Source organism: Mastigoproctus giganteus, chromosome 2, assembly GCF_048544385.1.
Source record: "Mastigoproctus giganteus isolate SK-2022 chromosome 2, ASM4854438v1, whole genome shotgun sequence".
NCBI classification, from domain to species: domain Eukaryota; kingdom Metazoa; phylum Arthropoda; class Arachnida; order Uropygi; family Thelyphonidae; genus Mastigoproctus; species Mastigoproctus giganteus.
In genome coordinates this window covers 8,539,885-8,552,474 of record NC_143576.1, presented here as the reverse complement: position 1 = coordinate 8,552,474, position 12,590 = coordinate 8,539,885, and the positions used below count along the sequence as shown (strand labels likewise).

The following is a 12,590-nucleotide window of genomic DNA, read 5'->3' as shown; positions in this document are numbered from 1 at the left end:
TGACACTCCTGGAAACTTTACATCCTATTCATTCCCGCCTCTTATCTCTCGAGGAAAGACAAGTGTCCTGGAGAGCTGGGGAGAGCCGATGATGAAAATCCACTGACCCTGCGGCTTCCCCTATTTTGCGCAAGACAAACAAAACCGTGCGAGCGTTTTTGAACTTTTGTAGCGTTCTTCGCCGCTGCCAGGCAACTAATTGGAACGCGAGAAACGAAGGGTCTCCTTTAGTGTGTATGACTGATGAACTCTACCGTCTGGCCGACTACTAAGACACATCGTTTGAGGCTCCAATTTCCTCTAATAAATTGAAAGTTGTCAACACATACTCCCACCTCATCCACTAAAGATTCATTATTGCGGCGTGGATGTAGCGTCAGCTGAGATACTCCAACTCCAGTTGGATTTAAGGATTTTTCGTGAGCTTCTTTAAGATAGTCGACTTTTCAAGGATTCTATCGATTGACTTTTTGGACGCTCTTTCTAAAGACTGGACTCTCCGGGCCTTCCTTGCATATTTGTGTTCCACTGAAAAAATAAGATCTTATCCCCAAGAAACCCGGAAAGAAATCTTTTACAGAATTATTCATGAAAGATGCCTTCTGAGGTAGAGATCTCCAGCGTGTCTGGTCATTTTCTTTTACGTTTTAAATTAAAACAGCCAACTTCGAAACAATTTATAATTTGCCCCTATAGAAATTTCAGTGGAAAGCGAAATGGACTTTGAAAAAAAAAATAATAAAAGATTATTATCACTGTTAAATAACAAATTTCTGTAATGTAGTTAAACACAGTTACCATGGCGACATCTCCCTATGCTAAGACACTGTTTTGATTTTAAAAGTTCTGTTATACCAGGGATAGTCAAAGGTCTGAGAACTGAACATAAAAAAACTTTGGTTTAATCAAAAACAAAAAAAACAAGTCCTTTAAAAAAATTCTTCAGGTCGGGCATCGAACTCGGATTCCACAGCTGTTTTTAGCTTTTCAACATCTTTAAGACGAGTCCCACGAAGATGAGACTTGAGATCGGTTTATCAACAAATAGTAGTCACGTGAGACAAGATTGGAGCTGTATGCAAGGTTGTTAATTGTTCTAATTCGCATTCATGCATTTTAACCCGCGAATCCTGCATGGCATATTATCTGTCCCCCCCCCCCCTCCCGTTATTGCGGTTTTAGGTGTGCAATTAACGACTGTTGTGATTTTGTGTCCTCAAAAATCGAGGCCATCACTTTTCCAATCGATCGTTGGATTCGAAAAAAAAAATTCGGTATTGGAGATCCCTCGTGCTTCCAATGCATGCTGAATTTAGATTCAGGATAATAAAATTAAATTGTAGCTAACTGTCATCACCAGTCAAGAAAACGGGATAAAAATCTTTGTGGATTAGCAAGAATTCATTTTAAATTCTTTTCATAATTCCACCCGCTGATATATTTCATTAATAGAAAGGTTTCTGGGAATCTGTCTTGCACAAACTCTGGACAAATGTTTGATTTATTATCGTTAAAAATTCTTCCATTGGAAATGTTAAATACTTTTTCAAATTCGGAAACTTTAATTTATTTATTTTATAAATAAATTCTCTTTTCTAAATCTTTTTGGCTCAACGATGGCAGCTGTTTCAGAATTAATTGCTTCAGATGGTCAGCCAGACCTTGGATCATCTTCAACTGATTCCCGTCCTCTCTTGAACTCTGCCGACTATTCTTTCTTTCTTAAGTTTTTTTTTGCCCTCTCTGGTCAAAAATTTTATTAGCGAATGATGCCCAACTTGCTGAATCTTCGACCCATCTTCCACGTACCGACATAAACAATTAAATTTTAGAATAAGACATTGACACGCAATCAAAAACACGTTTTTGAGTTTCTTCCTTAACTTTTGAGCACCAGCGTATAATGGGACTTTATGACCACCTTTATAACATACCAATTAAATATGCGTTCCACCAGAAGTAATTCTTTTTTTACAGGTTGCCAGATGGCACGTTACCCTGTAGTGTACAATGATGGAAAGATTTCTGGTCAATGTCCAGGAATTCAGTAGTTGCAGGATACTAGAATTACGCAAAATAAAATCCAAAGAAGTAATGTATGCCATAAAACTCTTATGTGAAAGATATAATTTTCGTGGGTTAATGTATTCTTCTTCCTGGAAAATATTCCAAAAAGTAAGTCCAGTTCATGAATATGATAAAGATATCTTCGAGAATTAATATCCATTTATTTTCTTCATATAAAATTTCTTGAGTTCATCAGAGGATAGAACGTTGTGTTTGTTAGTTAAGATTTTGACGCCCCTGCGCAGAATGGAACTGAAAAGTTACCGAACTATGCAAACCAAGCAGCTGGCTCAGGTTTTATCTTATACTTTAGGTATTAGGTGGGGAAATGTGGTTTCTTCCAAGGTCTGGCGACGGTCTCAAGTATTCTTGACGATAAGTCCTCGTGTCCGTTTTGTTTATCTTCCGCCATCTCTCTTCCCCAGTTTAAGTAATCGATAATATAAAAGACGGGCAATTCCAGTTCACGTAGATAAGCAGTGAAGTGGTCACCCGACATCCAAGCGTCTATCATAATATTTAGCTAGGTTACCTTCGTAGGGTTCGTTTAAGGGGAATGCCCTCTCCACATTTCATTTTTTCACCCAGAGACTTCAAGTGTCGCGTTAGTCTGGCACGCTGTATTAGCTCAAACAACGCCAGTGAGACAGGCAGCACGTTTCATTGGCCCAAGAGCGCAGACGCAGTTTCTTGAACTAGCAGAAATGAAGGCCGTACAACCACCGTACGCTCATAGCGTATAATTACACCGCTGACTAATGACCCCGCTCTTCGCATATTGTAACCTTGCTAACTAACCGAATTAAAATATTCAAGAAAAACAGCAGCTCTGTAATGAGCTCGAGTAGAATCCATAAGGCATTCAGCAGTTACCAATAGAAAATCGGGACAGTCATCGCATTCTTCAATAACACTAATTGTTATCCTCACGCACTGGCATGGGCGCCCTCTTGCGTGTGTAGAAAAGAACTTTTGAAATAAATATTAGATAAAGAGAGAAGGAGGGCTGTTGGGTAATTTAAACGGAATTCTCCAGAGAATAAAGAAGTACGGATTATGAGTTAAACAACGGACCAGATCGTCACAGCAATGCCATTGTGCTGTGTTGTGGTGGAATCCAAAAACATCGTGCACGGGTCCATTTATTTCCACGTCATATGCACCACCAAAGACATTTACGAAGTGTCTGGAATCTTTTAATGGAAAGTATGTAAATAATCAACAGGGAGGACAGCGAAAGAAATCCTCGCGAGCGTATTAATTTTGGCTAAAACCTCTTCAGCTAAGCTGGTATGTTAATTGCGAATTTATTTCGACACTCCAACAAATCAAAGATGGAAATTAAGGTAACTGGGGACCTCTTATGTCATTGCAAGCATTTTAAGGCGTCTTTACGAAGGACTACCATTAGTTTGGTTGTACGATTACAGATGAAAGCGTTTAGCAAAAACAGTGTCCTTTCATTAATTCCTGTGGTCCAGCAGTCTTCTTAACTGGGTGTAAGCACCGAGTTCAAGTCGTTTACAATAAGCACGAGGTGTTGTATTTTATCTGTAAACCGCTTGTTCCACAATCGATCTTTCGAGTTTGGCGAGATGAAAAGCTCGAATTCATGGAATTGAATCCTCGCCTTAGTTGGAATTGAATCCGGTTGTGCTTTCTCAACGGTTAGAACAACAATCGTAGCCACTGAACCAGTCACAAGGGCGTTATAAGTGTTCCAGATATTTCCAAGTACAAATCAAATGTTTCATAAATATTTCTAACAGTTAGATCCAACGCATCTTCTCCTTAAATGCGTCAATTTAGAGATGCGAAACAGCTTTGCTTATATCAAATAGATGTGACTGTGGACTGGATGCTGCGATTACGGTTGAAAGGAAAAAGTAAGTGATGATAATTTTCAATTTTTTTGGCTCGTGTTGCGCCGGGAGAATGCCGGGTAATTCGTTAACCGAGGTCAGAAAGAACTTTCTTGTCACGTCCCTCGAAGTAGAAAATAAAGAGGCGTTCGCTCAGATAAATGCGCCGGATTATTTGTCTCTCCAAATTGAGTCTCAACGGTTTTAAGGCGATGACTGCATTCTTAAAGACTGCCAACATCCAGAAGTCTCGTGCAAGGTTCTTGAAGAGAGATAAAGTCTTAATGAGGCGGGAGAAGATGCAGTGGCATTCGTTTGCTTTGAAAATTTCAAAGTCATTGGCATTCAATAGCTCATTAGCGTCCTAATCAGTTCGAGGAATAATTATCTATTGATTATTGCTCGAAGGTAAAGAAAGTCGCCGCTGCTGCCCTCTAGCGCTAATTCTCGCCTCACTCGGCGGATATGGTTTATTCATAAACGTATTTGCCAGTGTCCTACTGCGTGGATTTGCCTAACCTGGAGGGAGTTTAATCAAGGGTCGCGAGAATCCTATTATCAATAACTAGGCGATTCCCTCAACTGAAGTCATTACCACACGATTTGTCCGTTCTTTCTTTGCCCTTTCCACTCTTCGCACTCTCCCACGAGGTGCGCCTTCTCTTTTAACAGGCGTATTCTTCTTTGCCTCCAGATATCTGGGGTATAGCATACACCAATTAAGGCCAATTTTCTTACCCCCGAGCGGATTTTTCGAGTGAATCTTCCCTTAATTATTAGAATCAGCCATCATTGTTGGCAAGTTTGCTTAATTTTATTTTGCAGATTACAAGAGTCGCTTGACTTGCACTTAATTTCTGTTTGCTAAATGTCAGCCCGCCGGTGAATGCCACCTTCGAAGGGTCTTATGACGACTGCCAGGAGGTTGTGCTCAACTCGATTGTTTAGCGAAACCAAATGATGAATTAAACCTATTAAAGCTTTTCAATTACAATGATTTTTTATTCATAAACATGTTTTCCAGTGTCCTACTGCGTGCATCTGGAGGGAGTTTAATCAAAGGTCAGTTTTATTGTCTTAAAGCTTCTCTTGTCCGAAGAGTGAGATTATGGCTCTCCAAAGGGTCCAGATTTGCATACAACAATGCGACCACTGAAAACATTGAATAATTTCTTAAATAATTCTGAAATATCTGCCACCTTTTTATCCCGAATAACTTCCAGACGCCTGTACGTAGAATTGAGAAATTTTCTCCACCGTTCAGAATTTCGTCCACGCATGCCGATGAAATGAATTTCGAGTCAACCTCAGTCCATCTTATTTACAAACGGAAATTATTCATTTCTCCCCTCTATTCGTGAAATAGCTCTGCCCCTCTCAAACTCCATAATGTCCTCACGAAGCGTATACTTGACTGGGCATTTCCACTATGGAAATCTCGTCATTCTTGTCTTCTGGATGCCATAAAAAATAGTCCAAAAGAGATTTATGAAATAAGTCCACTACAGCGGCAGTGTTGGGTGTCATTGTGTGCATTGACATCTGTCACCCACTTAATCCGGATGCGTGCTCCAATCGTCGGTCGTACAACGACCCCTTTCTACGGCATAAAATAGTTAACTCTGTCATCGATTGTCCGCCTCTATTAGCGGCAGCAAACTTTAATCAGTCAACAAGACAAGGACGCTGTCGAGCCATTCTCGCACCTAACCCTTGCAGAACAGATTACGGGAAGTACGGTGGACCGACCGTTGATGAAACAGGCCAATGACACAAATCTTGATTTCGCTGGTAATTTGCGCATTTTTCAAGAACGTTCTCGACTACACCCATCACAGAAATATTCCCGGATGTATTCGATTTTAATATTTCTTCTATTTTTGCCAACTCTGCAATAATTATCTGAAAGCGTGGCTTGTAAACGCTAATGTTATAACATTGAGGTATTTAAATGTGCCTTACAGAATATTGAGTTGTAAAGGACGGTCCAGTGGAAAATACTTTCAGTGTGTCCAACATAGACTTCAGTAACTCGATTCAAACTCGCGAGGAAGTATTCTGCCGTCTTATTCTAAATGTCTGCAACAGTGTTGTCTGTGACATTTCAAATTTCAGATCCCCAATGACTGGCACCATTAAGTTCTTTGTAAGATTAAATATGTTTATTGTAAGATTATGACTGCTATTAAATATACACTCAGTGATCACTGAATTATGACAACCCCCCCATTCGTAATGGACTATGCCATAACTCGCAGTATGAAAAGCCGAACAGCTTCATAGCTAGAGCAGTGGTAATTTGCATCTCTGGTAGTGCAAGTCAAAGCGATAAAACAGCAGTCATGGGAAGAAGTAAAGATATCACAGAGTTTGAAAAGAGTGCGATTGTGGAAGATCATGGGTCGGGTGCTTCCATATCGCAAATGGCATGTCTTGTCGGTTGCTTACAGCCCAATGTGGTTAAGGTGTACAAAGCATGGTGTCAAAAGGGTAAAACCTTCTCTCGCCAAAAGAACTGTAAAGGATGAAGCAAGGAGGATGTTCGTGGTAAGCGAAGGATGTAGTGCGTTATACGGACTCAACGGCAGGTCGCTGTGGGACAGTTGACATCGCAATACAATAAGGAAATACAAGGACAATGTCCCAAATATCGATGCGCCGCACACTCAGACGTATAGGGTTCAACAGCAGACGACCCAAGAGACAACACCCTTCTTCTCACCGCTGGTCATCGTTGACAACAAATGGTGGTGCTGTTGTTGTTTTATGGCCTTGACCTTGTTCACCTGACGATGCAGAAACTCTGCACAGTGGGCCTGCAAAAGTGTATGTGATAATTCAGTGCTCACTGAGTGTAGCTAATAATTGAACAGGGTGTCAATTGATCGGTGCATGGTTTTCTTTCACATAAAAGCTCGACAAGCAATAGATTTAGTAAAGAAAACCAGGAAGAAACCGGTAATTCTGTTAGTTCTGTCAATTCAATTATCATGTTACCATTAAATATTTTTTAATAGTGGATGCACAAAAAGGTGGGCCTATGAACACTGACGTTAAAGTTTGTAGATGCTCGTTAAAATATCCGTTTAACAATTCCACTGGGAAATATTTCGGCGAGATGATCGAATCTCGTTAATGGTGGATGCCAAGTCTTAACTGGGCATCCACCATCACCTCAACGGAACATTCACGAGGGCGAAATCAATAGTTTTGGGGCTTTAAGTTCGTCAAGCAGTCCTGACCTCCGTCACCAATTGGCAGCGAGCTTTTAAAAGTCCAAAACTAAATATAAATATAAATATAAACTAAATATAAATGCGCCGGGCGGCGGCCGTGTGATAACCTGATTGCCGCCAGGGCCTGCACGAAACAGATAAACCATAAGTCACCTCGCGCAGATACCCAAAACATCCAGTGGAAATCAGACAAAACTTCTTTTGATCGCTGCTCCATTTCGGAATTCGCGTCACACACAAGTTGCGCTGCTCGGAGTTCCTTCGCTCGTAAAATCCAGTCTCGTGACAAGGAACAATCCTTTGTAGCCGTTCTTGGAACCCGGTTCACGCCGACGCCGCATCTTCCCTCTTATTGTGTTACGGACGCTGCAAAAGGACGCGGCTGTAACAGAATTTTTTTTCTCGCCAATAACCGAAAGAGGATGGGGCCAATGAAGGGAAAAGTCGGGTTTATCGTGTTCCCATTTGATTTTTTATTTTATTATTTTTTCCGATGCAAGCCGCTGTCGTCGCCAGCCAGACATGTGAACACAAAGAACGCGTACGGTACTGCGCGGCTGCGGAAAGTTCCCAAAGTTTTAAATCAGTCATCTACGATTAATTTCACAATTTCTGCTCCATTGACAAAACTCCTTCTTCTTCTTCTTCTTTTCGATGTCAGGCAAGTTTCTTCACGCCGTGAGAAAAGAGTTGGGATGCCCGAGGTGATGCACTTACCGACAGTCGTAGATGCTTAAAGAGAAATGTGGCAGTACACAGGCTGCGTTCCTTAAACGCCGGTTTCGTTCAAAGATTGGTAAATTAGCTTAAAATGAAACGAGAGTTTTTAACATACAGAACCTGTTTATTTATTTTAAAATATAATATGCACAACAGGCATGCGCCCGGTTAATAACAGAGCAGAAAAAAGAAAAGAACAAAGATTGTACAAAAATAAAATAGTAGAATAACACACTTTGTACAAGGAAGGTTCTTCAAACGGAAAAAGCCCAATTCAAGGAAATTAAAGATCTTGGTATTCGTGACATCAAGTTCAGTGCTATGAAGAAAATCGCAGAGAGCAGGTAGCTGCAGGAGACATCATCGCATGCACAAGAATTAATGAGGACATCTTTAACCCAGAACTCATCAGTCAACCTACTCCAAATAGTTCTGTGAAACTCTTCCCTCTTCACAGCCATATCCAGATCATATTTGTTCATCAGTACCAACGTTCTTTTGAAGAAGGAGTTCCTGGATATCTCCAATCTAGAATTACCGATGTGGAATGTAGTCTTCTGTCTAGTAGCCACCGTTGGAGCGTGAAGGTCAATATGGCATACAAGATCCGGCAGGTAGGTTGAACCAGCGAAGATGTGGTACAACAGTTTTAAATCAAGAACAGTTCGCCAAGTTTCCAGAGATTGAAGCTTGAAGTAGGAACAGAGATTGCAGTAGAAGATTCTGTGGTAAAACATGGGGTTACGTCCGGAAAGATAATAGATGAATTTCGTCTGCAGCGATTCTATTTGGTGTATCAAGTATGCATAGCGTGGGTTCCATATAGGAGAAGCAAACTCCACTATAGGGAGTATAGTTGTCTTAAATAGGAGCACAGAGAACTGAGGATCTTGAAATCTGTACGTCTGCCGTTTAATGAAGCCAATTTGTTTTTTTGCTTGGTTTAATATATTTCTAACACGTTTATGAAACCCATATCCAGCGGTAAAGTAACTCCCAGATCTTTAACTTCGGCAACTCTGGAAATCGGCATCTCCTTGATGTAATATTGGTTAACAAAAATCTTAGTTTTACTCGAAACTGCAAGGGAAATAGAGCTGCATTTCCTAGGATTAAACTCCAGACCATTCAAAGCAACCCAATTAGCGAGAATTGAGAGCAGCCTGAAGGTTAACTGTATCATCTTGACTGTTGATAAGTGAATATAGTTTCACATCCTCGTCAAACATTAAAATCTTAATAGCACCTCTCTCAACAAATTGGGGTAGATTATTGACAAAGATGGTGAATAAAAGAGGCCCGAGAGATGATCCCTGTGGTACTCCTCTAGGTGGAAAAAAAATCCCTTGAGATTTCCTGTCCGATGATTACCCTATGTTTTCGATATGAAATATAACTCATCAACCAGGTTAGTAGAGGGTCAAGTGTTCCACAGTGGCTTCCTTTTTTAGCTTGTTGAATGCGCGGGACACTGTCAAAAGCCTTAGTCGAGTCTCTGTAGATCACATGAACCTTACGCGTCGCCTTAAACAATTCATAAAGGTCATGATGACCTTCAGGAGCAACATGATGCATTTGACGTAAACCACTTAAACGTTTTTCATGTCAGTGGTTCCATCGAAGTAATCCGCTATTAAAACATTTTTTTTTTTTTTTTTTAAGAACGAACGGGTGTTGCTAAGGGCAATATGGCACGTGGATCTCAGTTGGTTGTTCCTCATCATCCATAAGTTGCAGACAACCATCTTTCGTTGTGGGCAACGTTTATTTGGACTTATCCGATTATCCGAACTTCGTATTTCCGTAATAAATCGATTTGGCTCGCGGTGAGGAGAAAACCCAAAGTGGCCACCTTAGCAACGCTCGCTCTAGTTTGACGCGTAAACATCAGTAATTCATTAGCGTGGAAGTGCAGTAGGACAGGGAAAGGGGGAAAGATTAGTGATGTGTGACCTGCGAGAGATTTAACTCAAGTTATCTCCTCACACCCAATTTGCAGCCTGTAGCAATGAATGTGCGGGTAATTATTTAATTATCTCTGTCTCTGCGCACGCCAGTGCCGCCATATTTGAATTTTACACGGCAACATCCGGAGACCTATTATTAATTCCGTTATCCAAGTGGATTTCCCAAAAGACTCGAGTCACTTTATACATGCCGAGATTTCGGAGAAAGAAAGACAAAGAGCAAATGGTGTCGAGGAGTGAAAAGTCATCCTGGAGAGAGTACAAGAGAAACAACGGCCCGCGTGTAATCACCCTGCCGTTCTATCTTGTACCACCGACGAAAGCTCTAATAATTAAATTTTCTGGTCCTGTGTCTCCGGGAATTACGGCTGATTCAATTAACACCAACTGACGTGCAGTGGCATCCTTTGCGCACTACCCTCTTCGCCCGAAATAGTGCGAATCTATTTAAACTACACGAGTAGCGGGAAGTTTTTCGTAGCGTTTTTGTTTGTTTATTTTATTTTAATCTCGGATTGCAAATGTAAATGGTATCGGTACTTAATGGAGTGCAAAATACTGCATATCAAAAAGTGCACGTCTTGCAGAAAAATCTGCAATGTTTGAACTTTTTAACAAATGTGGATAAATAATACGTTTTCACCATTATGAAGACTGCTTCAGAAACATGTTTCAAAATCACCGAATACGAAAATGGGGACCTGTGGTGACACTCTGACGATGTTAAATCGCCACGAGTGTGTGATGGTACTGATGGTGAAACAATTTCCATTATTCTAGTCTTTGGTATTAGTCGATCAAGAACTTGATGGGAGTTTTTGCACCATCTGCATATTTTTTGTGTAGGTGCGGTTAACAAACCGTCCCCATGACTAATCCACTGATCCGATAAAACATATCTGACGCATGGTGTGACTCCAGTAAGGTGAGGAGATTTATTGACTTCTCAATGAGAAGAATGGACCGATACTTTTCGGACGAATCCAACCAAACACATTAACGTTTGTGCAATCAGAGAAGCGGTGAAAATAAAATAAACCAACAAGCGAAGGTGCTCTTCATCAGAGAAGCACGCCTTCAGTTAGTTGTTGTCATTTTCGATAAACCGGAGCAAGATGGCTTCAAACTATTCATGTATTGATCTGTCATAGTTTGGAACGGTTCTTAAGCTATCATAATTTACAGAAGAATGACCAAAGTTTTTTTGTTGTTGTTGGTGTGGTAAAATTCGCTTTCCTGGGTTTCACTAAAATGTGAATTTTATGCGCAACTTCGAGTGATTTTCGTACGTTACCCCTAACATGGAGTAAAACTCCAGTTTCCTTTCATTGGTCTTCCTATAAACACTGGGGACCCTTGACGAATCTTTTTATCTGTACCGCTTGAAAAACCACAGATGAATTTTCTAGGGTAGACTATCACAAAGACCTTGTTCTTTCTCTTGTAAAGTCGCCATTTTGGTTAATTAGTAGTTTATTTGATAAAAATTAAATAAACTGCTAATTAACCTTCAGAACGATAAAACCCTCAAGTTTTAACCCCTATCCATTCAAAAGTTAACCATTTCGATAATAAATGGATTTTTTTTGGACACACTGTACATAAGCATTTTATCCTACAATACTTGTCTCAAAGCAAATCTTTGGGCACGGGTTGGCACAAACACGACAGAACAAAACCGTGTTCGGCCCCATTTTATTAATTCCAATGAGCAGGGGTGCTCGCTGTCATCGAACGAGGAATACGAATGTTGTCGTACGAGGACCTTCTGTTTGCTTAATCTCCGCATGCGTAATTGCGAAGGTTATTCGCACGAAGCATCCGGGGGTTATCTCATTAATTCTCTTAACTGATTTCGCCGCATTTTTAAACATCACCTGCGCGTAAGAAAACAAACAGTTCCATCTTCTTAATGATAGTTATTCTTAGCTTCGGAAGCCTCCTCCGCATCCGTCCTCGGGTCGTACGTGCGTAGAAGTGCGTTGCTGATTGTTAAGATATGGAAGTGCAGCCCCGTAGTTTGGCGCGCGATAAGAAGTAGTTGAGGAACATTCTCGCGACCGCTGTTTTTCTTTGCACTTAATGGTGTCGATTTTTGCGATTTGCTTCGTTACGCCCAGTCGTCATTAGCGCGTTCACAGTCTTACCCCCTTATAATTACTGCGCATGGCGTGTCATTAAGCCTAACAATTATTGTCTTCTACGCCTAACAGTCGCAGTTTTTACACTAAACGTTCTTAAGTTTAATAATGCACGTCCTGCAATCGTTAGCCCCCCTCCCCCGATGTTGTTTATCCACCCCTCGTCCGCTTAATAATTTACCTTAATGATTGCCAATTGTCGTTAGGTTTTGTAATGAACTCTGCAGGTGCAGATTCCACCCGACTCATTGGTCAGCTGTTCTCGATGGCCGCGTTACTAATTATCGCCTACGCAAAGAACGCCTTGTTTTTTGCGAGGGGTAGTCAAAGGGACTGATTTTGTTCGATCGATAACGCCTATTATTACTTAATGTCACGTGGTAGGTCCTCCGGGGTGTAGTCACGCTCGTGCTTATTTGGAGAAAGCTCGGAATGTTTTTGAAGCTCACTGTCCCGCCGGTTTGCGACTCGTTAAAGGTCGCTGTGTCCATAGCCACCCCGCAAGAATATTTCCGAATGTGTTTGAGATGTTTGCTTCAATTATTCACCGCCCTCTTCCTAAAGGCCTTTTGACACGCGTACGAAAACCTCACACGA

General features: G+C 41.0%; 1 protein-coding gene across 10 annotated transcripts in view; it reads left to right on the top strand.

Moving 5' to 3' along the window:
- Positions 1-12,590, top strand: part of LOC150089152 (teneurin-m-like) — a 936,894-nt gene that overhangs the window by 818,290 nt on the left and 106,014 nt on the right. The gene's annotated exons all lie outside the window — the stretch shown is intronic.